Source organism: Columba livia, chromosome 1 (genome assembly GCF_036013475.1).
Source record: "Columba livia isolate bColLiv1 breed racing homer chromosome 1, bColLiv1.pat.W.v2, whole genome shotgun sequence".
In the NCBI taxonomy this organism is placed as follows: domain Eukaryota; kingdom Metazoa; phylum Chordata; class Aves; order Columbiformes; family Columbidae; genus Columba; species Columba livia.
Genome location: NC_088602.1, coordinates 14,497,963 through 14,525,548, shown reverse-complemented (window position 1 = coordinate 14,525,548; position 27,586 = coordinate 14,497,963).

Here is a 27,586-nt window from a genome sequence, read left to right as displayed (position 1 = left end):
TCTGCAGCTGAACATCATTACCAGATAGAAACATCCTTAGCACACAAATTCTTGTCAAGGCCATGATGTCACCTGCAGTCACTGCAGCATTATTGCAAACATCAGTGGAATGTGAAATGTGTGGTCTAAAGGGTGTATGCTTATGAATACTGTCATGGCTGTTCTGAACATGTCCTGTATCTCCCAGGTGATAAATTGTATAAAGGACCCTCTGCTGTGAAAGGAACAACTCCATCACTGGAGCTAAAGAATATGAAACTCAGTTAATGATACTTTATGCTGACATAGCACCTTTGTTCTAAAGGTATCAGGCATTGTACTAATGTCAATGAACTTATCTGAGCGTCCTTTCCTTGGAAAACTTCATAGTCAAGAACCTAGTGGAGAAGGAGGTTTGGCAAGATTCCTCTGGCTGACATATTGTCCAGAAGGTTTTTCATCCTCTTCCCCTTGGCAGAATGGGCAGGGACTTTTCTTAAAGATTTTTCAGGCTACTTCTCTGATTTTGTCTTTCAGAAATCATGCTTTTCAGGTGCCTGATAATGCTCATGTCTTCTACTCTAAAAAGGCATAAGAATATTTCCTGAGAAAAACATATACTGAAAAATGACAATGGAGCTTTAGACAGATTTTTCACATGCTGCCTGAATAAAGCAATAATGTACCAGGCCTGTACCTGTGTCCAAGATATCATGCAAAACACCCCATGGGATGTCAGAAAATTACAGTGAGTTTGAAAAGAACGATGAGACACAGACATTGTCACCCACTTCACTTGCTCAGAGGATTGGTGTCAAAGAGAGACAGATGTCCTTTTTACAGTATGAATGAGGTATTCAATAAATTCAGTTTTATCAGCAGTCACATTACAAATTTTGTGATATGATTCCTTTTTCTAGGCACAGTTTGTGTAGTTGTATGCTTACTTAAAATTATCAGCATTATTTTAAAAAACGAAAAGCCTGATAATGCGACTCAAATGCATGTTATAATCTCAGCATTCATGATGGAAGAGCATGAAAATCCAATTTGTATTTCCATCTTCGTTTTTAACCTCTCTATTGTTCTGGGAGGATGTTAGCTTTATGTGATGAAAATAGCCTTGCCACAGAGAAATGTAGAGATAAAATGAGACCTTGAGAGATATAATCTAATCCTCTACTCCCTTCCTACAAAGCATTTAAAATTGGTCCCTTTCTAACATAGAATGTAGGACTGATCCTTGATCTAGTGTAGCAAATGCCATGTCCCTGCAATGTTGGCTGCAGAAAAGACTCCACAAAGGTCCCAGGAAAGACAGAGAAAGAGAAGAGTTTATCTTCTCCTTCCTGCCTGCCTGACTTCCTCCCTTCCACTCTACCCCCTTCCATTTTCAGTCAGCGACTTTAATTGATTGCTGGGGTGAAAGTTTACAAGCTTTTTGAGTTCTGTTTATTTAACGATCTACTACCGCACACTGGGCTCTGGGTCTGCCCTATTCCCATCCACTCCTGCTTCCTTTAGCTCTCTGTTGCCCCCCACCCCCTGTGGCTGTGTCACAGCCAGGAGAAAAGCTCTGTTTTCAACCCAGCACAAACCAGTTGTGTCTAAGAGCAGCAGTACTACCCAAATTAATGTTACTGCTATATGATTTCAGAGAGCTGTCAGTAGCTGAGACAGCTTCTCTTTATCTGTGATTTCTTCCCATAGTGATTACCTTCAGAATGAGGATTAACAGATAAACTTAATTTTTTCCCTATACTTATTTGACTTGGGGCTTTCACAAGTTCTTTATTCACATTCTTGGCAGAGAATTGGCTTTGCTCAGGGTTTGAAAAATGACATGAAAAAACCTAAACAAACCCACCCCCACTCTCAAACACAGCTACAGACCATTTGAAAAAGACAGGCTTGCCTTACCTTTACAGGCATCCAGGTTCTTATTGTAAGTCAGGATGTGGAAACCCCCTTTTCTGTTCTGAAGCAGGCTGGCTACATGTTTCTCCCATGTCACAGGTGATTCTTGGTTCATAGGACAGTGTTTGTCCTCTTTATTCCCTCCACACTTGCCTGCAATTCTCTGTCTACCCCCTCCCCTGCACATGCACATTAATCTTCTGTACAATGGCGAAATATCTAATGCCTGTAGTGATTTCTGATGTAGGGAAAAATATCATATCTAGTTCTAGTATAGATTTTTTTATATATATACCTTGCTGTTGTGGTCATTGCCTGTTAAGGTGATTTACATGCCAAAATTTTGGAGATTTACGATTTATTTTTTTTTCTATTAGGCGATATTGAAGAAGCTCACAAAGGCTTTCTGAGCATTCTTCATTAAAATTGTACAGAAGTTTTCCTCTGTTTATTTTTAGGACTGACAGATTTGAAGTTAACTCCTACAACAGGATATAATTTTGTAGACCTTTTGTCTCCCAGGGAGAGTATCCTTGATAGATGCTGAAGTTTTGAGGTTTACTATTATCTGCATTCTTTTACTCGTTGCAATATTTCAACCTTGGAAGTTCTCAGACAGAGCCTTTCAAGACAGAAAAAAAATACATTTGGTGTTTAAAATATAAATAAAGCAACAGACATTTTCTACGTAGTCTTTTAAAGAAAACAAGTATTAAATTATCCTGTGACTTTCTTCCAAGGTTTCAGTTAAGCTGTCAAACTCTTTTTAGGCTTTCCATCATTCTTTTTCAACTCAATGCTTCTTTGCTTGTGAAAGGAAGAGATGATCAGACTTTTTTGTTCTTTTTTTTAAAGTCCTTTGAGAACACAATGCAAACCTATTTGTTTGATAGCAGCCTCTCAAACTGTAACCTTGCCAGAGTCCAGTATTTGAAAGTCTCTACTTTTCAGTGACAAATACCAAGTTCTGCTGTCTTGGAGACTTCTGGGTAACACCTGCATAGAGCTACATCAAGTATTGCTCCACTTCTGAAACTTTTCCTCCAGCTGCTACCTGGCTTGCAGAAGGGAATGAGACTGCTCCTGTAATTTATTAAAACTTCTGAACCATCAACTATGTTGATACTGTAGGTTTATTACAGTTTTGATAGGAATAATCTCTTCTGTGGAATCCTTTTATGTCTCCGTCTTGCTTCGTTGGGGTTGGCTAATGTTATTTTTGGTTTGGAGTTCTGCAGAAAGGTAGCTGGAGCTGAAATCCTGTAATTGAGGAAAAGGGAAAACGATGTGGATGGGGGCTGGGACTCAGGCCTGCAGTGGGAGAGTCCAGAATAACATCTTTCCTGAGGTGGGTGCGTGGGTACCATAACCCTTGTTTTATCAGGATGCAAATCCTATTTCATCTGGGAGTCTAGCACTCACTGTCTTTAAAAAGTAAAAAATGATAGTTTTGAAAACAATATTGGGAAGACCAAAGTACTATGGGGGTAAATATACTTCTATTTGCTTTATAATATTAATTATATAATATTTCTAATAAAGTTTTGTCTAAGAATACAAAAACACACAAAGGAAGGTAGGAAGAGAAGCAGGAGAATTTCAAGTTTCTTGAAGGAAAAATTTTTCCTACCAGTAAAAATAAAAGAAGAATTTCAGATTTGAAGAAAAAATCCAGTGAAAATCAGTGATTGTCAACAGCAACAATGACAAAATTACAAATATTGCCTATGTCTGCAGGACTGTTTAAATCTGGAGAAAAAAAAAAAAAGACAAAAACTTGAAAAGGTAAAAGTTGTTGGAAGTTTTTAAAGACACGTTACCTTCTTTTTCTTCCCCGTTTTTCTTCCAAAAAGTATTTGGAAAAAAAAAAAAAGTACAGTTTCATTTGGTTTGACCTGAATGATTTACTTGTTCAAAGCATGTTTTTATAGACCTGCCTGTACAGAGCACAATGCATTATTCACAACTCAGTACTGTGGACTGTACTTCGAAAACATGTCTTCATTGGGATTTCACAAGATTTGCTCAAAATATACAGACCAAATTGAGAAGGATATTTTTTTTTCCTTAAAAAAAACCACAGCAATAGGCAGGATGACCTTTGGGGACAGGCAGGTGATTTTCTGTCAGTAATTCAGATACTCAGGATACCTTGTTCAGGATACCAAGTGTCACGGAGTTACCCCGAAGTTAGTTTAAGAGACAACAGGGTCCAAAACAACTTTTATTAAACCGGTGAGAAACAGGATTTTAGCACTCCAAAAGTGACTTAAATACAGGTTCGGATATCAGTTGAGGAAAATTATTAAGGGGCAGCAACTAATACAACAGGCGGTCCACAGTGTGCATGCACGTGGCTTCACCCAAAACAATGCCGGAGCCGTCTCTGAGTCCGGGAGGAGTACACACTTGCCTGAACATGGTGTGGGATTATTTTTAAAGAGATACACATACTCGTAGTGAGTACGGAAAGCGTGCACTCGCGATTCTGCGAGGGTAAATTTATAATACACTCGCAATACTGCGAGGGTTAATTTACTTACACGTGCAAATGTGCACGGAATATTACACGTGCTTATGTGGAAGCACGGGAGGAAAATACACTCGTGATTGTGCAAGGGTAGATAATTTATACACGTGCTCGTATTGAGCACGGAAAGTACGCGTGTAAATGTGCACGGAAAGTTACACGTGCTTATGTGGAAGCACGGGAGGAAAATACACTGGCAATTATGCCTCGGCACTCCCTTCTCCTAATGGCCCTGGCCAGGGTTCTCTGGGGCCAAACAAAAGAAGCTGTTAGCCTCGAGTAGCAGAGAGAGAGGGAGATGTGCCTACTCCTTCCAAACTGAAGGAGGAAGGGGGAGAGAGGGGGGTTTGCATCCTGCCACACCAAGCTATAGAAGAAAAGCTGTAAAACCTGCTTAAACCCTAATGGGGGCTTAGAAGAATGTGGTACTATAGCAATACATACATATATATATATATGTGTATATATATATATATATGGTTTATTTTTCCAACAGATCTGAATGCTAATTAAGTTCCACTGCTGTGTGGTTCATACATTTTTCTCCTGCAAGTGCTATTCATGTAGTTATTCTCACAGACCTGATTAGGCTGAAGCTGACATAAAAATGAATTCTTATGTGCCACGTTAAGCATATAGAACACTGCAAGATGGGGGTATTATCAGGTGCACTCACTGAAGTGACTGACCAAAATCAATTGAAGTTCACAACTGGAAACTGCAAACTCAGTCCCAGCACTGGTACTGGCTTCAGATTAAAAATAGTTGGGATTTCTCTGTGCTCAGTCTTGTATTTACCTCAGATATAGTCCTGAGCTTCCTGGAACCATAAAAAGAAGCAGAAAATGAAACCAAGTCAGAAGGCAATCAGAACATTGCTGCCAAATCAACATTAGTTTTATTAACAGGGTAATTCCCTTACTATTTCCAAATATCAAATGTCAAAAATCAAAGCTTAGATGCACTTCTCATCTGAAATTTTCAGAGTTCTGTGCCAATAAGTTCAACGTGGAATTAAATTTATTTCTTTTATTATAGGTTGTTTTATAAGAGCTATTTATTTTTATGTCAAAATTACCTTTTAGATACCTTGCAAAATGCAAAGGCAGCTGTAGTCATATAAAAATTAAACATCATTAACCCTAAACTACCCATGAAGCTTCCCTCATCAAGCTGCCTATTGAATAACAATTTGTCATGCAGCAGTATTTTGCTGCCCTATTTTCTGCTTTTCTAAGAAAGGCCTGGATAATTTTTTCTGTCCTTTAACTTTTATCAGCTACAAAGGAAACCACCATTTGACATTTTTCAGGCTACTTGCTACTCCTAATACACCATAGCTTGCTTTTATAATGACTCAGACTAAAGCTTTGTTTGACTGAAATTATTTATCAGACCGCAAAACTAAACCTCAAATGCTGTTGTGAATTTGCTGACACTTCAACACATTCAACAGCTACAGGCAGTCTGTCCAGATCTACCACTTTAATCCCATCACATCTAATGACTCCTCATTAAGAAATAAAAGGAAAAGTCTCTTGTTCTAGACAGAAGACTCTGAAACATGCTTCAGTATTAGATATGTATGTATATATACTATGTATATATTGTTTAACTTTCTATGTATATATGTATGTGTGTATATATACACACACATATAGGAGAATGAAATCAATAAACTTGAAAATATGAAGTACATCACGTAAATACAACCAAAGTGTATTTAATTAATGACTGACTTTCAGGCTTAGGAAATAAAGTCAGCAATATGTAATAGCTGTAAGACCTTTCTTTCACTTTCTCTGTTTTAAAGGTCTCTGAATGATGGAAAATGGTTACTGTTGTGTTGATTGCTATTCTCCCTTCAGTTCCCCATTTAAATTCAGTAATATTATACCTGTCTGTACTTGCTACTTGAGATAAGAACATCTCTATTCTGCTTTGCCTCTTATTGCTTTCCACTATTTTGGTAGAGCTGAGAATTCACAACTGACAAGTCTCATTGTGCTCAGTTCCACATGAGTCTCCAGTAAGACACATCTCTCCCCCTCTAAAAGTTCATAGATTAAATGACAAACTGACAAAAAAAAAAAAAAAAAAAAGAAAAGGAAAAAAAAAAAGTTGAATAAAGTATCTTCTGTGTTTTATGGATAGGGAGAAAAGTTAGCAGAAGGAAATGTGACTTGCTCCTTGGTGCACACACAGCTAAATCAAGAACTGACTTTAGATCTTCTGTTTTCCTCGTACCATCACTACAAGACCTTCAATCCTACCTTTGATTTAACTTTCTTTTATACTTTCCCCATGCACCTGCTGTTCAATATCAGGGGTTCAGATTCCACAGAATGACAAGGTGAGCATACAAATGTGCAAGGTTGTAGATGTAACCAAGATAATTAACATGGAGAGGCATGCTCAGCATATTTTTTTTTCTTCACAGATAGCAACTTTCTTGCCTTTGAATTTAAGAAGTACCATGTAGTATTCCTGCTGCAATTAATTGATGAATACATTCCCCTTCCCCCTGAGTTTCTTCTTTGCCTAGAAACCTGCCACTGTGCAACCTAAATATTATATTCAAAATAAAGAAAAAGAATAATGGAGTAGGGAGGGCAGGAAGAGAGGAACTAACTGATATGTGTCAGTTACAGTATTTGTATTCCGAATTTATTCTTTTAAAGTTGCTTAAAATCCTAAAGAAATTGGGTGCTTCAGTTAAGATTGGCCCTAGGCAGTTGCACTTCACATGATGATTATTTGCTCAAAAGTTCACTAAAGGTCTATTTGACTCTGGCAGTACTACAGGCGGTCATATTTTTTTTAAATATGAACTGTTCTTGAACATGTTTTTATAATTTATTGTGCAGAAATAAGCTTTCAATTAACATAAACCACATACTTTCCCTTCCAGATATTTAACTTGAATTGTTTTCTGGTTTTGTTTGTTTGTTTGTTTTTTTACCACTATTTCTTGAAGATTAAAAAAAAAAAAAAAAAGCCCAATTTTTCTCAATAATAGAGTTCTCTGTGCCTTCTGTTACAGCACAGTAAAACTCCGATAGATTGTAACCCCTTATGACATTCTCAGATTTTTAATTTTACAGTGTGAAGATCTGGCACCAAACAGAATAACATGTAACTACTATTTTCAAACTATCTGGAAATTTTTAAGTAGTAGTTAACCCTGCTAGGGATATTTTTATGGGAAAATAAGTGAAAACTAAATTAAAATTTCTTTCCATAAAGGAACTGCTGAAATAAATTTTCCAGAAAAATTAATAGCCATTTTTCTAACACCCTGATACAACACTCTCTCAAAACCTGTACATTTATTATTGCCTGTACTTTTAGAATCGTTAGAGAAAATGCATTTAAAGAATTATAAGGAAATGTTTGGAATGATTTTTTTAGTATTCAACCACAGCATACAGATTTCCATAGGAAAAAGTACATTAAACTAGACTTTCAGCTATGTACTCACAAATTCTGCCTCTGGCAGAATTTATTTTTTATCCCAGAAAATTTAGAGTAAGGGAAACAGAAGATCTATAGAGCAAGATTTTTGGAGATGTTTCCTTTAAAAATTTATGTAGACAAATAAGTGAGACAAATATGTGAAGTAACACATTGTTAAAGAAGTGGAAAGTGCCCTAAACTGTGGTGCAGAAATGAGGAAACATAAAACAAAATAGAAAAAATTCACAATGAAACAAATTATTTTCCTTGCCTAAGACAGGATTGTGGAGCTCATTACCACAGGATATCAACAGGGCAAGTGATTAGTGGGATTGAAAAGAAGGTGAGGATGGTACATGAACTAGAAGAAGAAGAAATATATCAGTAATTAACATTTTTGAAAGGAGCAGAAACCTAACTCTTCAGGAGTTCAAACTGAACTGGAGTTAGAAAGGAGACCTTTCCTGGTGTCTATTAGCCTCTAATTGTCTATTATAGTGTTTTTCTGAAATTGCTCAGTGACATAGCAAATTAATGGAGAACATAAAACCACAGATATTATCCAGAATGGTGTCTGGTGTTATCATACTTGGAAGACTCAAATTTTTCCTGATTCTTGTCAGTTATCAGTATGTGGTTGAAGTTGTGATGTGTTAATAATTGATAGACACTGAGATTTTGGGTTTTATTTCTAAAAAGCCCTTTGGATTACAGAAATTATGTTTCCTGGTAATTACTGGCTGGATTAAGAAAGGGGAAAAAAAAAAAGATAGATGTACTACATGCAATGTTTTTTTCTTTTTCAGCATTAAAAAAAAAAAAAAAACAAAAAAAACAAAACAACATTTCTATCGCTTTTGCAAGCTTACCTGCATTTTTTTATACCTGCATCATGTCCTCTTGTATTTTTTGTCTTCCTTGAATAAATAGTCCAAGACTCTTCAGTCTCCCCCTGCAAAAGCTGTAATGCCTCTTTCACATTCCTGTTTGTAGCAAGATGATATAAGGGAAAATGCTAATCCTCACAAATCATTCTTTTGTGTAACTGGAATGCAATATGTTTGGTATTATTTCCTGTCCCTGTGTTTTACTAATCATAGTGTTCTGTTTGTCTTTCAGCTACTACTGAAAGCTAGGTTTGCAAAACATCAAAAAGCATAGTCAATGGGATGAGCTGTGGAAAAGGATGCTGAGTAAGATCTGGATTTTAAAAAGAGATTTTAATGGAAAAGATAAAAAGTCCTTTGGTACATGCCACTGCAAAGGGTCTACAATTGTATTTAAGGTTTTATGTGGGCATATATATATATATATACATTCAATAATATAAATTTAAAACAAATGACAGATTCTGCACCTGGATCAGTATAATTCTGCAGGTACATATAGACTGGGGAAGATGAGGCCTGTGTGCAGCCATGCAGGAAGAGATGTGGGGGTCTTGATTGATGGTAAACTCAATACAAGTCAACAATGTGCCCTGGTGCCCAAAAGGGAGAGCCCTATCTTGGGGTGCGTCAGGCACAGTATAGCTAACCGGTGAAAAGAAGTGATTGTCCCACTATACTCAGCATGGGTGCAGTCTCACCTCAAGTACTGTGTGCAGTTTTGGACTCCACAATGCAAGGATATAAAAATATTAGGATATGTCCAAAAGAGAGCAAGGAAGGTGCTGAAAAGATGAGAGAGCATGCCTAATGAGGAGTGGCTGAGGATACAAGGTTTATTCAGTTTAGAGAAGAGACTGAGGGGTCATCTCATTGCTGTTTACAGCTTCCTCATGATGGGGAGCAGAGAAGAAAGGATCCTTCTCTCTTGTGTCCAGAGATAGGATGCAAGGGGGTGGCTTAAAGCTGTATCAGGGGAAAATCAGGTTGGATGTTGTCGAAAAAGTTATTCACTGAGAAGGTGGTCTGGCACTGGAACTATCTCCCCAGAGAAGCAGCCCATGGCCCTATGCCTCTCAGTGTGCGTTTGGACAATGCTCTTAGATCTATGGTCTGATATTAGGTTGCCCTGTGTGGAGTCAGGAGTCAAACTTGATCCTTGTGGGACCCTTCCAAGTCTGGATATTCTACGGTTCTATAATTCTATGATACAATGAAGTGTTTTCTGGACTAAATTCACTAGGGTGAAAGCTGAATGGAAAAAAGACAGGAAATAATGCAACCTACATAGATAACTTATCTGAGTAACATGTTTAAGACATTTATCAAACCCTTTTAATTAATGATAAAGCAGGAGACTTAAAATGTACATGTCTGAAGTCCACTGAGGGTAATTAAAATTTGTGTATTAAACTTCACCTGCTCTTCTCTCTTCCAAATAACACCTCTTATTCACGACCTAAGCTTTATAAAAGTCATTGGTTTCAGATAGTAGCAGCATAAATTCATCTGTTGTTCTTCAGGCTCCATTTCATCCTTTACTTAATAAGAATAGCACAGCATTATCTTTTTTTTTTTTTCCTGAATTCCTACATAATTCTTTCTTCTGCAGCAAAGATCAATCAATTGGCATTACATTACTCTTGATACTGGTATCGTATCATTCTGTAAAAAAAATCAGCTTTGAATAAGGCCATAAGTCCTTTTGTTCAATTAGCTCCATAGAGATAATGGTTAATGAGATCAGGAAATGCTTGTGCAAAGGAATAGCTCCAGGGAGCTGTTATCTTAATAGAGTAAGGGGCGTTATCTAGGGCTACTGCACACTCCTTTCAAGGCTAGTCTTGTTCCTTTTTCAAGATAGAAATATCTTTCAGAGGCCATGGACTTGATCAAGAAAGGCAGGAAATCCCTACGTATTTTATTTGTATATTGTTGCATGAATTGCAGTTATTACTGGTCCTCACTGATTTAATTTACAGTATTTTTGCTACACTTCAGAGTACTTTATACTTTTAAAAGGTATGTGGGCTTGTTAGACTCATAGTATAAGTCAGGCTGGAAGGGATCTCAGGAGGTCTCTGGTTCAATCTCCAGCTCACAGCAGGCTCTGCTATGGTGTTGGACCAGTTTGTATCCAGTCATGTCTTGAAAACCTCAAAGTATGGAGACTGCACTACTCTTGGCAATCTGTGCCATGACTTGACACTCCTCATGGGAAGGAAGCTTCCTCTATATAGCCAGCCTGAGCCTCTCATGTTTATACATGTGTCCACTGTATTTTATGAAGAACATGGATCCAACTTCTTTATCACTCATTGTAGGTACTGGGGACTGCTATTAGGACCTCTCAAGCCATCTTGCTCCTGCCTGACCGAGTGCAACTCCTCCAGTCTCTCATCACAGGAAAAGTGCTCCAGTCCCCACGATCTCAGTGGTCTCCACTGAACTTCCTCCAGTTATCAATGTCTTTCCTGTACTGGAAACCCAAAAGAATATCCAACTGTGATATAACATGTGCAGAGTTAAGGGCTTATTACCACACAGGAGAAGAGACTAGTGGTATCATTTTAGCAACAATGCAACAGTGCTACTTACCACCTTACTCAGACACCTGCATATTTGAGGATTAGCTTGGTTTATGGATAATCATAGCTGCATCATTACATCATGGCTGGCTCTGCTGACCTGTTGTCCATCCTGAATATATTGGTATCAGGCCTTTATAGCCATTAATGGAGAATCTCAATTTATGGATTAGGGTTTTGTGTTTATTTTAAAAAGAAAAAATAAGCATTGAAATATTAAATTTATATCTCTATCATAATCTACTTGATGCTATCTAAGGTGTTTTAAAAATTCAGTTCTACAAAAGTAAGTGGGGACATAAGAATACAATTATAACTAGTATTTTCCAGAGAGCCTAAATATCTACCTTTGGCAGAACCATAGCTCTAAATTCCTGGTCATATCTTGAAAATTTTCCAGCCTATTTCCTGTCTCTCTTTTCCCCTTCCCACCTCCTTTTTTCGGCATATCACAGTCCATGTATTTGGAAATAAATTATAGTTTTCAGAAGGTATAGTTTTCAGAAGGGACATCTATTTGCCACAACCCTTTAAAGTTCATGAAACAGAATTTTAAAGAATGGGAATATTCTCTTCTTAAGAGAAAATGACATAACTATGTTCACTATGGGCTAAGTTTCGCTTTCTGTTGGATCCTTCTGTTGCAATTAGCTAAGTGCTGGAAGAGATCATGACCTGAGCAAAGTAAATTTCTCTACAGAATATAGTTTTACCCGTAGAAATGCATGAAGGAAAAATATAGTTTTAGCCATCTAGTATTTCCTAAGTTATCTAGTCCTCATTGTTGAATTTCATGCTTACTCAAAGGTATCACACAAAAAAATTTGTTTCGTGAGATTGACATAAAACACATGTAAGTTCGTGAAAGGCACTTGAATGTCAAGATTCACAACATTTTGTAATTTTTGTTCTTATTGCTCATAAATACTATGTTTTTTTAATCTATGTTATAAAAATAAAAGTTTAAAAATGTTTGTTTTGTTTTCTTATCTTTTTAACTAGGAAAAATAATTAGCAGATATATTGGAAAATATTTTTTTTTTACCTCCAGGAATGTGTGAAATGTAAACAATTGGACTGTGGCGTCAGTTTCTCTTTGCATCATTTTTACATTGACATAAATTTAATGGTGTGCACTTTATTTAGCATTCAGTATATCAATTACTACCATGGTCAGAACAACTTTATGAGGGCATTATTTAAATTCTGAAAAGGGTAATTTGCAGTAAGGGAAACAAGTAGCAATTTTTATCATTTGGCAAACAACATGTATACACCTTTTTTCTTCCTCAAAACAAATATATTTAATCTATTCTTTTTATTAAATAAGCTACAGAACACATTCCACTATTTTTAAATAAACACTAACAGAGCTATGTATTTACTGTTTAATATCTTCAAAGATAAGCCAACAATGGTTTAAGTTTTTTTTTTTTGAAACAATTACTTTCTCTGTGTTCTTAAATACTTGGCAAATCTGGGCCTCTCTATAGGAAAAAAATGTCATATAATGCAATGGCCAACAAAGTTATATTGAATGCAGCATTTTAGAATCAGCATTTTTACATGTTGTCAGTATTTTTAACATACTTTTTTAATATCCACACAGAACCTAAATCAGTACTTTGAATCTTTGCTTAAAATAAAAGATAATAAAGAGAACCTGAGTCTCCACTTGTTTTTTTTTATGCTTTGCACTATAATCAAGTCAGACTAATACAATACTAATGCAAATATTCATTTCATTACTGCTGCACTCCCTGACCAGGCAGGCAGAATACAAAACAGTTCAGAAGTGTTTGAAGTGATCTTATCATGACAGCTGTTTAGGAGTACAAGATATAGTGGTGGCATTAGTTATAATACATGCAGAATAATCATATAAACTATTGCAAAGGATTTACCAAACATGCATAGCAAATGTTAGTCCCTTTAAAAGAGTTGAAAACTTTAAGCAATATTAGTCTATTAGCTGAAAGTCATAAAAACAATTCTATGCTTCCAAACTAATGTTTCTTATGCTGAACACAGGAAGCAAGGGTCTGCAAATCATTATCAAGAACGTTGTGTCTTTTAAAATCTCTGGCATTCAAAAATAAATATCATTATTTTAAAACACAACTTAGACATCACAGAACTGATAACTATTTTTAAAGCCCAGCATATGTTTTACATTCAGCTTAACTGGTGAACCTTACATCTCGTTAACTTGCTGTGCAATATACTTTTACAACTTAAAAGAAGACTAAATATTCTAAGATCTTTCTAGTTTATTGCTATTAAAAAATGAAAAACACATTTCTCTTAGTGAAATCTGTATTCTACTATTTTTTTTTTTTGCTAATTAAGTAATAAAAAAGAAGAATTGCTTCTAATTTAGATGGCTGCTTTCACAAGGATTTTTCCACTTACACGATGAAAACCTTTAGAATATGTGTGATGGCTTTCCTTTAATTAACCAGAAAGAAAACCGAAACAACCCGTACCCATACAAGTTTATACCTGCTTTCATGACTAATCTGCTAGCTATAATTGCTCTAAAATAGAAACTATTGCAGAAATGTTTCCAAATTAACTACTTGCAATTAGAGATTTCGCTGTCTCTGTTCAGAAAGAAAATAGATATGTTTTTGATTAGAAGGGTGTTAAAGATAGTTTACTCCTCTGAAATTTGTACAATGTTGCTATTATATTATTCATGTATTATTATTTCTTCAACTTTGTTTACATCTCCACAGATTGCACTATATAACTACATTTTCTTTAATTTTTATTCGGCTGGTCAAACCAGACTTTCATATTTCACAACTTACAATGCATCCTGATGCTGTGATGGTGGCTTTTTAGTGTCTTACTTTACTTTTTAAGAGTCTTCATACTTCCTGGTCTTCATTGGTAGAATTTGTGTTCAATTAAAAACCAATGCATTTCAAAATTGGTCAACATATTTCAATTGTGACATTTCTCAGTGAAACATGTTTTCTTAAGAGGCAAGAAACCAACAGCAACAACAAAAAACCCCAACCAACCAACCAAATCCACCTTTCCAATGTAGTAAATTTTGGTAAGAGATTAATGAATAACAAACTTATTTTATGCTATTTAATAATGCCCTATTCCTAAATTCTTAGTCCCAAACATTGAAAGAAAAGAGAATTAAAAAAAAAAAAAAAAAAAGATGAGTGGAAAGAAAACAGTAGTCCTCCATCATTTACTGCTAATATTGTTATTGAACAAAAGCCTTTTGTGATAGCTCAAGTGGATCAAGTTTTTGGAACCGCCAACCTTGTAAAAGCCTTATATTTTTTTTTGGCATGGGAAAATGTATATCATTTTGGGCCAAAAGCTTTGGACAACAGACCAATTGTTTTGGATATGAAGCACACTGAAGACCCTCTCAAGTCTCTACACAATTTTTCATTAATTGCCTCCCAGAATCCCAGATGGCTGTAGATGATATGATTCATAGTTTAATTATTTGAGCACCATGAAGGAAGAAAAACATAAGAAATCCAAGAGTTTGTAAAGGAATTATAAAATCATTCATTTTGCTCTGACAGCACAGGAGAACTACAGATACACACAAAACAGTAAACAACCATCTTTTACTAGATATCACTCAGAACTGAAAAGGCTGTCAGATTTTCTTTGTCCAGCTTCTTTTAATTTCAAGTAATCTTTGTAAGATAGGTGTCTATGTGAAATGGCTACTGTAAAAATTTTTATCAGTGCAGTTCTTCACAAGCTGGAATAATGCTGTAACTGTTCACTGATGGGCTGATCCTACATGTCCAATTTGGTCCTACACACCTCTCTGGTTGGATGCTCCCATATAGGCACAATAGCTAACCCAGCTTGGTGCTGGCTTTGTCTTTCCTACACAGAACATTTTCAGTCTTTCTTTACTAAGAGCCTTCATTTGATAGTTTGGGTTCCAGTCATTGCAAGCTTGTATGCATTACAGTGTTACTTCTCAGATATCTACTTTTGCATACCAGAACAAACAGTTCTTGGTGTGATTTTTTGTGGGAAGGCTCTTCCCAGTTGAAAAGTACCTGTCTTTATTGTTGTGATATATCATAACACAGAACAAATACAGCAAGTCAAAATTCCTGAAGCACACTATGCAAAGTGTATCCAGATACTAAATGGGAGTTTTAAGCAAAAGAAGCAGTTACAATTACATTTTTGCAAACAAGCAGAATAAAATTCTATAACTGAGATAAACATATTCCAAGATTATTGTAATCTGCTTAGCATCAAGGATAACTGTTTATCTGAAATCAGTCTGGCTAGTTTCTTACATCATTATTTTTCCCTGGCTAGACCATCCTTTTATGCCAACTATTCTGATAGTTAGGGTGGAATCATATCTCACCAGGAGTAAATTCTGAAATGTGTTAAAAATGAAGACTTAGAGTGGAATTTCTGAAACTTACATTGGATGTAGGCATCTTCCCAAAAGTGGTATATCTTATAACAAATAGAGTTGGAAGCCCTTTCTGGGAATACAAAACATCTCCCCTCTGGATTTAGAAGAGTTCCATGTTCTATAAAGGCTGTTAGTAAAGAATACTATCTCTAGATAATTATTGCATCTCTTTGGATGCTTAAAACTTTTATGATATGGAAACTGATGCATAGAATTACCACAGAGTGAAAACTGGAATGTATGTTTGAACTTCATGTGTCCTAATATGGAAAGAAAAAGTGTCAAATAAAAAGCAAAACGGAGCTAGTACAAAGCAGACAAAAGAGACAGTGTCTGTAATTATTTGAAAAACTTCAGAGGCTTAGTTCACGATTTTACAGGTTCACAAAATACGTCTTTATGTGTGAAATGACAGATTGACACACTGAACAAAATCCTGAGGTTGAAAAAAAGGTACAAAAATGAAAAAGAAGTGCAACAATGGAACATCAAAACTTCTCAGTACTGTGGAAAATCAAATGCCATGCAGAGGCAGGTGTAGATTTAATGCGTAATATTGCTATGTATTGAAACACAAGGTTATAAATGTTGTGTGTATACACAGAGTTTGGGTATTTGCTTTAAGAAAAGACTTCCAGTGTGCCAGTGTATCAGTTTAACATGTAAGATTTACAGTGTTGGAGTGGGAGCATGTGCACATGAATTAGACTGAAATATATTTCCACAACTGGATAGCCCTAAGTCTGAAATTTAGTGCATATCCAGTTGTTACAGAAAGTCACTACTAGTGACTAACCCCAAGTCGATCTTACATCGAGAGTCTCATGCCTTCCCTCCAGCTCCTTTCCAAAACAAGTATTTTAACCCCTAGAACCTCCTGCGTAATCACATAATCACAGAATGTTTGAAAGAGCATCCAGTCCAATCCCCCTGCCAGAGCAGGAACACCCAGATGAGGTTACACAGGAATGTGTCCAGGCAGGTTTTGAATGTCTACAGAGCAGGAGACTCCACAACCACACTGGACAGCCTGTTCCAGTGTTCTGTTACCCTTACTGAGAATAAGTTTCTTCCCAAATTTAAGTGGAACCTCTTGTGTTCCAGTTTGAACCCATTACCCCTTGTCCTACCACTGATTGTCACCGAGAAGAGCCTGGCTCCATCCTAGTGACACTCACCCTTTATATATTTGTAAACATTAATAAGGTCACCCCTCAGTCTCCTCTTCTCCAAGCTAAAGACCCCAGTTCCCTCCACCTTTCCTCATATGGGAGATGCTCCACTCCCTTAATCATCTTGGTTGCCCTGCGCTGGACTCTCTCCAGCAGTTCCCTGTCCTTCTTGAACTGAGGGGCCCAGAACTGGACACAGTATTCCAAGTGTGGTCTCACCAGGGCAGAGTAGAGGGGAAGGAGAACCTCTCTTGACCTACTAGCCACCCCTCTTCTAATACACCCCAGGATGCCATTGGCCTTCCTGGCCGCTGTCCACCAGAATCCCCAGGTCCCTTTCCCCTACACTACTCTCTAATAGGTCATTCCTCAACCTATATTGGAACCTGGGGTTGTTCCTGCCCAGATGCAAGACTCCACGCTTGCCCTTGTTCAATTTCATTGATTTTTTTCCCACACAACTCTCCAGCCTGTCCAGGTCCGGCTGGATGGCAGCACAGCCTTCTGGCATGTCAGCCACTCCTCCCAGCTTAGTGTCATCAGCAAACTTGCTGATAATACACTCTATTCCCTCACCCAAGTAATTGATGAATATATTGAATAATACTGTCCCCAGTATTGACCTTTGAGCACTCTGCTAGATACAGGCCTCCAACTAGACTCTGCCCCATTGACCACAACTCTCTGGCTTCTTTCCTTCAGCCAGTCCGCAGTCCACCTCACTACCTGGTCATCCAAAGCACATTTTCTCAGTTTAGCTCTGAGGATGCTGTGGGAGACTGTGTCAAAGGCTTTACTGAAGTCAAGGTAGACCACATCCACTGCTCTGCCATCATCCATCCACCTTGTTATGTCTTCATAAAAGGCTATGAGGTTGGTCAAGCATGACTTCCCCTTGGCAAAGCCATGTTGACTGCCCCTAATGACCCTCTTATCCTTGATATGCCTTGAGATGGCACCAAGGATAAGTTGTTCCATCACTTTCCCAGGGATGGAGGTGAGGCTGACCGGTCTATAGTTACCTGGGTCCTCCTTCTTGCCCCTTTTGAAGACTGGAGTGACATTTGCTTTCCTCCAGTCCTCAGGCACCTCTCCCCTTTACTCAGACTCGGCAAAGATGATGGAGAGTGGTGCAGACAGCTAAGCCAGATCCTTCAGCACCCGCAGGTGCATCCCATCTGGACCCATGAATTTATGGATGTCCAGATTGCTTAATTGCTCCCTAATCCAGTCCTCATCAACTAAGGCTGACTCCTCCATTGTCCTGACTTCCTCTGGGGCCTCAGGGGTAGGGGGCTCCTCAGAACAGCCTCTGGCAGTGGAGACAGAGACAAAGAACGCATTCAGTAACTCTGCCTTCTCTGTATCTTCTGTCACCAGGGCACCCACCTTGTTCATCAGTGGGCCTACATTGCCTCTTGTTTTAGTTTTACCTGCCATATATTTGAAAAAGCTCTTTCTGTTGTCCTTGACCACCCTTGCCAGGTTTAATTCTAAGGAGGTCTTAGCTTTCCTAGTTGCTTCCCTACATACTCTGACAGCAGTCTTATATTCTTCCCAAGTGGCCAGCCCCTCCTTCCGTGGTCTATAAACTCTCCTCTTCCACTTGAGCTTACCCATCAGTTCCCTGTTTAACCACGCAGGTCTCCTGGCTCCCTTCCTTGACTTCCTATGTGTCAGAATGCTCTGATTTTGAGCTTGGTAGAAGCAATCCCTGAACACTGATCAACTATCTTGGGCCCCTTTACCTTCAAGCAGCCTTGCCCATGGGCTTTTCCCTAGCAATTATTCGAAAAGGCCGAAGTTTGCCCTGCTGAAGTCCAGGGTTGCAATTCTGGTTGCTATTCTGTTCCTGCCACACGAAATCCTGAACTCTACCATTTCATGGTCGCTGCAACTAAGGCAGCCCTCAACCTTTACCGTTTCAACCAGACCCTCCTTGTTAGTGAGGATGAAGTCCAGCAGTGCACCTCTTCTATTTGGCTCCTCCACTCTTTGCATCAGAAAGTTATTGTCAAGGCACTGGAGGAACCTCCTGCACTGTGGATGGCTGTCAGAGTAATCCTTCCAGCAAACATCAGGGAAGTTAAAATACCCCACAACAACCAGGGCCTGTGACTGTGAGGCTGCACTCAGCTGCCTGTAGAAGGCCTCATCAACTTCCTCACCCCAATGTGGTGGCCTGTAAAAGACACTCACAACAGTAACACCCCTGCCAGCCTGCCCCTTAATTCTCACCCATAGACTCTCAAATCACTCCTCATCCGTGCTTGGACAGTACTCAATACACTGTAGTTGCTCTCTCACATAAAGAGCAACTCTCTCACTGGTGACACAAAAAGGCTGATAGCTAAGGCATTCAGCTCCCAGTTGGAAGGACATCCCTTCAGGTAGGGAAGGAGCATGGAATTGGACCTTTGACCTCCAAGGAGACAATGAAGGTAACGTGTCCTGTGGTGGTTTTTCTTGGAGTGAGTGGAGGCAGAGGAAAAAGAAATAGTGTGGCCATGATTACTATTAGTGCTTATTCACATGAAGGCCAACTGGGCAACAGTTTTGAAAATCTCCTGAGGCAAAGAAATGCAGAAGTTATTCTAAGGATTTAGGCAGCTTTATGAACATACAATAAGAGAGATGTGAATACTGCAAGTTTCATATGCAGCTTCCATATCTTTTGGTATCTAAATATGCCTCTCTCAAGCATCTAATTCTTATATTTGATCTGATGAAGCAGAAAGTCTGTGACTGAGCACAGAATTGGGATCAGATATATCAAGCTTAGTGCCTTCCCCATTAAATCATTCTTCTTTTTCTTTTCCAGGAATATTTGAGTTTGAAAGTTTTACTCTACAGCATCTCTGGGGTATGCTTTGTTTTGCAATTCACAGCTCTGCTTGTGAAGTAAATACCAATAAGTCTCACACTGAGCATATAAAGCCTTTCCCTGGCAGCATGTGCAACAGCTTTGTTGCTCTCCTGCACTGCTCTGTCTACATTTTCTAACCTTCACCCACCACTTCTAGAGATGTGAGTCTGGTTTGATCTTCATCTGCATTCAATCTGCTCTCATTCTCAGCAGAGCAGGAATCACCAAGGGATGCCAGCTATTGTTTGCCTTTTGTGAAAGGGACACCTGCCTACCAGGATTAAACAAAACTTGTTTAAAAAGATGAAATACTTTTTCACGTGGTCCTGTGACTAAATCCATGCATGGGACTTTGCATATATACCTCAAAGAGCTGGAACTTTTTTTTTTTTTTCTTTTTTTTTTTTTCCAATCAGGGAAAAGAATGAATCTGTTTAACATTTTATAATTACTATAATTTACTGTGAGACTTTTTCATTTTACCCTTTTGTCACTTAATGATTAATTTAAACTTTTAAGTGAAATTACTCCTTTTTTTCTGTTGCATATAGAGATCAAAAAGAAAAGGTTGATGATCTGGCCTCTCTTTATCAAGCTCGTTTTGCTTTGTACTTTTCTTTTTCTAGTGAATGATCTTTCTTTTCCCATCAGACACTCCTCTGATTAATTACTTTTGGTCTTATACTGTGTATAATATTTGTATTTAAAAATAAATAATAAAACACCTAAAATTGTGATTAAAAAAACCCCCACAAAACAACAGCTTTCTAAGGCTATCTTGTGTTTCTTGCATATGTAAAAGGTAACAAAGTGATGAGTTGCCTTGTGTTAGTGTTTCATAATAGTCTGCAACATTTGTTGCCATTTTAAAATAAATGCTTTAAATAATCACTCACTTGAGAAAACACCTAATGAGAAAAACAATATGTCGATGTTAAAACAGTGTAGCACATTAAAAAAAAAAATCAAAAAACTTACTGTATAACCTGCACATTCCATACTCTGCTGTTATTCTCCAGAGAGAATTCTCCCTCACTGTTTTCTGTTTTACTATAATGAGATTATATGGGGATTCAGGATACAGACTTCTTCAGTCACTTTGTTATTTTCCCTCTGGGCCTGTTACTCATGTCAGTAGTTTTAAATCATTGCAGACATTATATTTGTTTCTAAGCATATTTGGATATGTATGCATGGATATGTGTTTATATGCAGAGAGACAATCTTGAGAAGTACAGATCTTAGAGACTGAAGAAAACATAAAAGTTAAAATCATACATTTTTCCTGTTTTAATCTCACAAAGACATTCATAAATGATGAATGGTTACAATTCTCCCTGAAAGTCATCCTGCTTACATTTTCCTCCTTGCTGACTGCAGGAAGTCACATCTTCAGCAGGCTAAATTGACATCTCTCTGTCAGTAGCCATAGAACTGCACCAGAGGACAATCTGTCCCTGCACAAGCATAAATTACAGAAGCACTAATTTTTCATTGCCTTGAACCCAGTATAGTATATAACATAGCATAACATAGTGTACAAGCAATGATAAACACTGAGTGAAACTCTTATTGGAATCCTAATGGCCAATGTTTGCAGATCAAATGAGTACTCCCAGTGCATGGCACTGCAGAATTATGTTCAAATTAAATAGAAACAGAGAAAAGTCAAAATATACAGAACTGTAAAATAAAATAAATAAAACCCCCACAAAACAGCAAGATTTTATCTCCAGAAATTTGTTTGCAGACAATGCTTTGGATAGATTTACCAGGAAGAGTTAGTACCTGCTTGCTTTCCTACCATATATCTAGAGCTCTCTTTAGTGCCTGAAAAAAGCTTTAACATCACCGATATAGACTCAGTAAAAAGTCTTCATCATTTGTGAATAGTATGTGTGAGTTCATTGGGTTACAGAAGTCAGAAATGTTTTAAAGAAATGGTGGACTAATGGTTTTATTATGAGCCTTTGTATCTAGCTAGGCATTTCTATTCCTAACCATCTTTGTTTCCAAAAGTATCTCATCCAAAGAAGGCTAAACTGATAATCTGGAGAACTGATTTGAACAGAAACCAGGACAAGTGTTAGCTTCAAGTGGCTTTTGACTCCATGCCGCATGTACTTCTTGTTGAGTTTCATACTGAACAAAACCAAAAAAAGAATGAGTCCTCCCCATGGAATACAGCAATGTTGGTGACCAGAAACAAATTTGAATCAGACTATGAGCTAAGTTTTGCATAAAGCTGCACATGTAAGGCTTTATTTGAAGCTCTGGAATATAATAATAATTAAGACTTCAAAACATCTTTTTCATTACATTCAGAGCTTAAATTGTGTAACTTATTTGCATTTGAGATAAAGAGATGCATATTTTGTATGTTGAAATTAGATTTGTAGAAGCATAAGCTCATTCCCAATGGCAAATATTACTAACTCTGATTCCAGTTATGAAACACTAAATTGTTTTATAAGTGGGAGCCTGCTCTCCTAATAGGCTTTCAATATAAATCCTCCTATGCTTATTGTTGTTTTACTTTCTAGAGGTTATATTAGAAGGGATGAACTTAGAAATTCTGAATTAGATTTAACTAGAATTTAGGGTTAAGAACTAGAAATACCTGGCATGAGTTCTGCAGTTTAGATTTAAGTGTTAAAACTGTGGCTGTAATTTTAGTCATGTTTTTCCAAAAATCCTAGAGATTCCTATAGTTTAGAGGAACTCACAAGTCTTAGACTATTTTTGATATTAGACTTCTTAACACCATACTATTCATACTATTTTTGAAAGTTTTCAGTGTAGTAATATGCAGAAGATAGCTGTGCTCACACATTCTTTTTGAATTGAACAATAACAGGATCTTGTTGCATTGAACATTTTACATTTTGGAATCTTACCTTTGACAGGGTAACTAAAATTGTAAATAGAACACCAGAAACTTAAGTCTTGGCCTTGGTTTATGCTACAATGACAGACACAGGAATAACTGAAGAGTTCATTGGCTAACATATAATATAATGTGCCAGTGCCATACTGCATGGTGTAAATGACAAGGAGGCAGGAAAAAAATACCCCTTACTCCATACATCCTGCAAACCTGTGCTGGTATTAAAAAACACTTTTAGGAATGTGAATAACCAATTATAAGAAAAGAAACTAAATACCATTAAACTCAAGAAGGGAGAGATCTTAAGGTCTGAATCCACCCTACTTTCTAATAATAATTAAAAGAATTAAATCCACACATGGGTTTTATTGTTTAAGTTTTCCTGCAGGTGTGTATGGCCCAGCAGAGTGTGGATATAGTTATTTTCTAAGAGAGAATTCTCTGAAATCTCTAAGCTTTCTAGGTTATTCAAGATACTAGTAATCTTTCTGTGACTCAGCAAATCTTCTCCTTATACGGCTCTTGACTCAGATAGGGTAAAATTTATAGTGGTTAAAATGACACATGTACATAAACACTTTGCTGCACTGGCCTTCTGTAAGAACAAGCTATCTCTGGCATCTCAATTGATAAATTATGCCAACGATGGTGCAAAATAGGACTATAGCTGCTTCAGGAGAGGTATGAGATTTTATGGAAAGCCTTCAAAATTCAGTACAACACTTTGAACAACTTCATTCACTCAATATTGACAAGTACTTGCCAATGAAATTGTATGACAAAGGAAAAATACATAAAAATGTAACTCCCAATGTAAGTATTTCCATTATGATACTGAGTATCCTGCCTTTTTAATGGGTCATATGCAATGTGCCTAAGCAATGGGCCTGCTCTGCTCTGGGATACTCCAGCATCTCCAGCGGTAGCTCTGGACACATGCCTGTGGTAAAACTCCATGAGCTATATAGCGTGAGCATGGAATGGCCTTGCCTCGTGTTTCTGCTATTGTGGCCATGTACTTACCCTTTAAACTTTTCCACCTTTTGCAAAACACCGTTGGGATTTCAGATACCCATTTTTCAGAGATCTCCACACAGCAGCTCTGTGCAAAGCAAAGAAGTAACTACATCCTCTTCATTGACTTCCATTTCCATGTCCCATCATCAAATTTTCCAGAAGTACAGATACATGAAGTAGGCAGTTAACTTCCACTTTGTCTTTTTTGTTTCGATGTCTAGTTGTGTGTGACTGTTTGTTTTGGCTGTGGCTCCACACTTAGAGGAAAAATAAGAGAATAAGGATTGAAAAAGGAGCTGGAATCCAGGTTTCACAAATGCAGGCTACCACTCAAACCATAGTGTCTGCAGAAACAAGAAAACTAGAAAACACAGCACTAAAATGCACTTGTTCTTATATCTATCCTCACCTGACTGTCTTTCCTAGCAAAAAGATAGCTTAGAAAGAACTTTTTCACCTCTAGGAGTACTCTTGATTTTTAAGATTACATCACACAAATGCCAGTTTCACTGCTACTTCACACTTTATTTCTTCTAGACTTTCTGGTAAATATCATCCAGTTCCTTTGGTTTATTGCAGCTAAATTTCCAAATTTCTATATAATTTCTTCTTTATGTCTGTAAAGGCTATACACAATAATTTTTCTGCCATCCAGGTTAATAAATGCCAACACCAAAAAGCTTTATTCAACTGCCCTGGTACTTAAACCTCTTCCTGAATGTCAATTCAATTACTATTTATCTTTACATCTATGAACAATTAAAACGATACAGAATCAACAATACTCTACATTTCATACTCTTGCATTTTCACTTTTTCATGAGGGTAAAAAGAGAAATAAGCAAACAGTCAACACAATTTTGGCATTCTTGAAGCACAAAAAATATAATAATAAAATAAAATCTTCTATATTTTTGTTGTAATTTTCACGGTTTCAGTTTCAGCAGACTTGAACATTAAATACTGAACATATGTGATTTAAGACAGAGTAAAGGACAACAAATTCACCAAAGAGATTTGCATGAGCATAGGACTAGAAAGTCAGATGCAGCCATTGAAAGATTAGAGTGGAGTAATCTTTGTTGCTTCTTGGAACAATTTGAAACCTGCTTTGACCTGCTGTAGCTGCAGCAGCTCCTTGCTGCCAAGACACAAGCTAGCTACTTTCAAACTGTGCTGAATATATAAAAAATGGTACGGTAATGCATGTATATACCTGCAATCACTTTTTGCACCATGTCTCCTCCATGGTACAAAATGTCTTGCCCTGTCCCTAGAGCAGGACAAGATTCATAACTTCCATGGATCAGACACCAATGCCAGTGTGACACTGTAACATATAATACAGAAAAAACATACAGCAAATACCTCCAAATGTCAATGGTCATGCATACATATACCTAGGAAAGATACCACATTGAACTGGAGATTTACTAGTCATTTTGCTTTGTAATCCTTGGAAAAAGGGATGTTTATTTGAAGCTTGACTCTGTCTTTTGAAATTGAGTAAATGAAAACACGTGTAGAGATTAAAGTATATTTACATTTGTTTAGGAAAAAGGCACGTGGTTCATCTGAAGAACAGGCATCTGGCCTACAGGGAGGTCTTTCAGAAGCCTGTGGTGTTTTTGAGAGTACAATCACTACAATGAAAAGGCTAAGTCTAGACTTGCGTAGACTAAGAAAACTGAGATTTTACTTCTGTTACTAGCTCTATATTTATATACTTTTCATAGCAAATTTTCTCTTGACCATACATACACTTAGTTTGGTGGTTGACCCAGGATGGATACTTTGATATAGCACTATGAGAAAGCACAGAAAAATGTTATCAGTCCTTTCTCTGTTTTCTGCCTGCTCGCCTCCTTCTGTCTTTTCTTTCTGACAACAAAGTGAAGTTCATAATATTTTTTTGAGGAAATGAAAGGCTGTTTCTCCTTTCTGCTTTGCCCACATGTTTGGGAGTCACATGCTTCTTGTCTTCTCCCTTGAGTCCTACCTTGTAAAAAGATGTATAGAGCTAATGCAGTAGGGAAACATCTGTAACAACAGTGTTTTCTCTCCCTGGCGGAGCCTAGGCTCACTTTCTGCAGCAAGGCAGGGTCTTAAAAGTTTAAATGGCAGGTGATTTTCATGACTGTTCTTTACATGGGAGAGGAGAGGAAAATGGTCAGAACAGTGATAAGAAGGTCCTGGTAGTCAGTCGCTAAAAAAATGGAGGGAGAGACTAAAATGTTTGAGAATGTCTGTCCTTGAACTTTTCATTATCCTATACTTGCTCATCCTTCACTATATTTTTAAAGGAATGATTGTGTATATCCTTTGAGTAGAAACAGATACTAGCAAGCAATTAGACAGAGAGACATTCAAAGAATATGTCATGGATTGTCAATTAGAATCAGTGAACACTGCACTAAGTATCAAAGACTGTCTAATTTTAAATCTGAACTGTACAAAGTAGTCCTAAGGGGAGCAAATAAAATTCACTTGATAAATTACTTGACATAGAGACAGTTGAAAAGGTGACAGGACCCTTTTGTATTTCTGACAGATATAATTCACTGATACATAGAAGACACTCTACAATAAAGTCAAATAACAAATGCTATCAAGAAAAATACCAAAAGTATCCTTAACTTGGTGCAACTGAGTTAGTGATTTTTTTATTTCTTGATGATTACAAGATATAAATAGAATTTAAGGTTTTGTTGGGTTTTTTTGTTTGTTTGTTTGTTTTTAAGAAAGCAGGTAGTTGAAGGTCATACAAGAAATGGAAGATCTAGCTCCTTCCAGGAATCTAGTTTAAAGACCATTCACCTGAGTTTTAGATTCATGAGAAACATTGGAAGGATTTGTTATTGCAACAATGACTTATTATGAGTCTTTCCAAGTGGAAAGGATTACAAAGTCAAGGACAGGAGACAGATGTGGTTGTTCTTTTACAGATCACGTCAAGCTAACATGTGATGACATTTATGATGTTTTATATGTTCCTTTGTATGACATACAAAGTAGTTATTTTAATGTTAAAATACTGTATGACATACAAAGTAGTTATTTTAATGTTAAAATACAGTTACCAATATTGCGCCTTCTTAGCTGCTCTGTGAGCTGCTTATTATGATGTGATGATTCTACATGCTTGTACTGCCTTTAACAAAATCTATGATGATTTTCACACAGTTTTGAAAAACTCTTATTAGGTGGTAGCTGCTACTGAAGTAGCATGATGAAGTTTTATGCTATGAAAATTAGACTCATGTACTAAACAAAAAGTTCTATTATTAACTAGTGAAGCCTTGCATCCTGTGGATTTGTATCTCATGGTTGACTGCCTTTATCAATGAATGAAATTAAAGCTGCCACTGGAATCCACATGTTCTTAGGCATCTGAGAATGATGGGGCAAAGGGGCTAGGCAATGGCTTTATAAATATCAGCAGTATTGAAGGGTAGGAGTCTATCTTTTTTGGCAACAGGAATGACACTTGAGTGAAAAACCTAGTCTGAGGAACAGATTCTGTGATTTCTAACTAGGTGTGAAGTCTCCCTGAATCTTTCTCCAAAGCTATGTCATTTGTAATAGAGCTTTCCTGTATTGATTCTCTAACATCTTTTGTATTGTGCTCATGCCATATCCTTTCTTTCCATGGAGATGTGCTTACTTGGGTACCCATTTTCATGAGCTGAGTAGGTACATAACACATTTAAACATTGATTCAGCTGAAATCGGCGATGGGTTCAGAAATTGCTAAGAACTTTTAGATGTGCAGATATACTTACGGAAATAACACAATCATATGCTCCTTATTCCCACAGGAATCAAAATTACAGAACAATTGTGTTTGTAAATGAA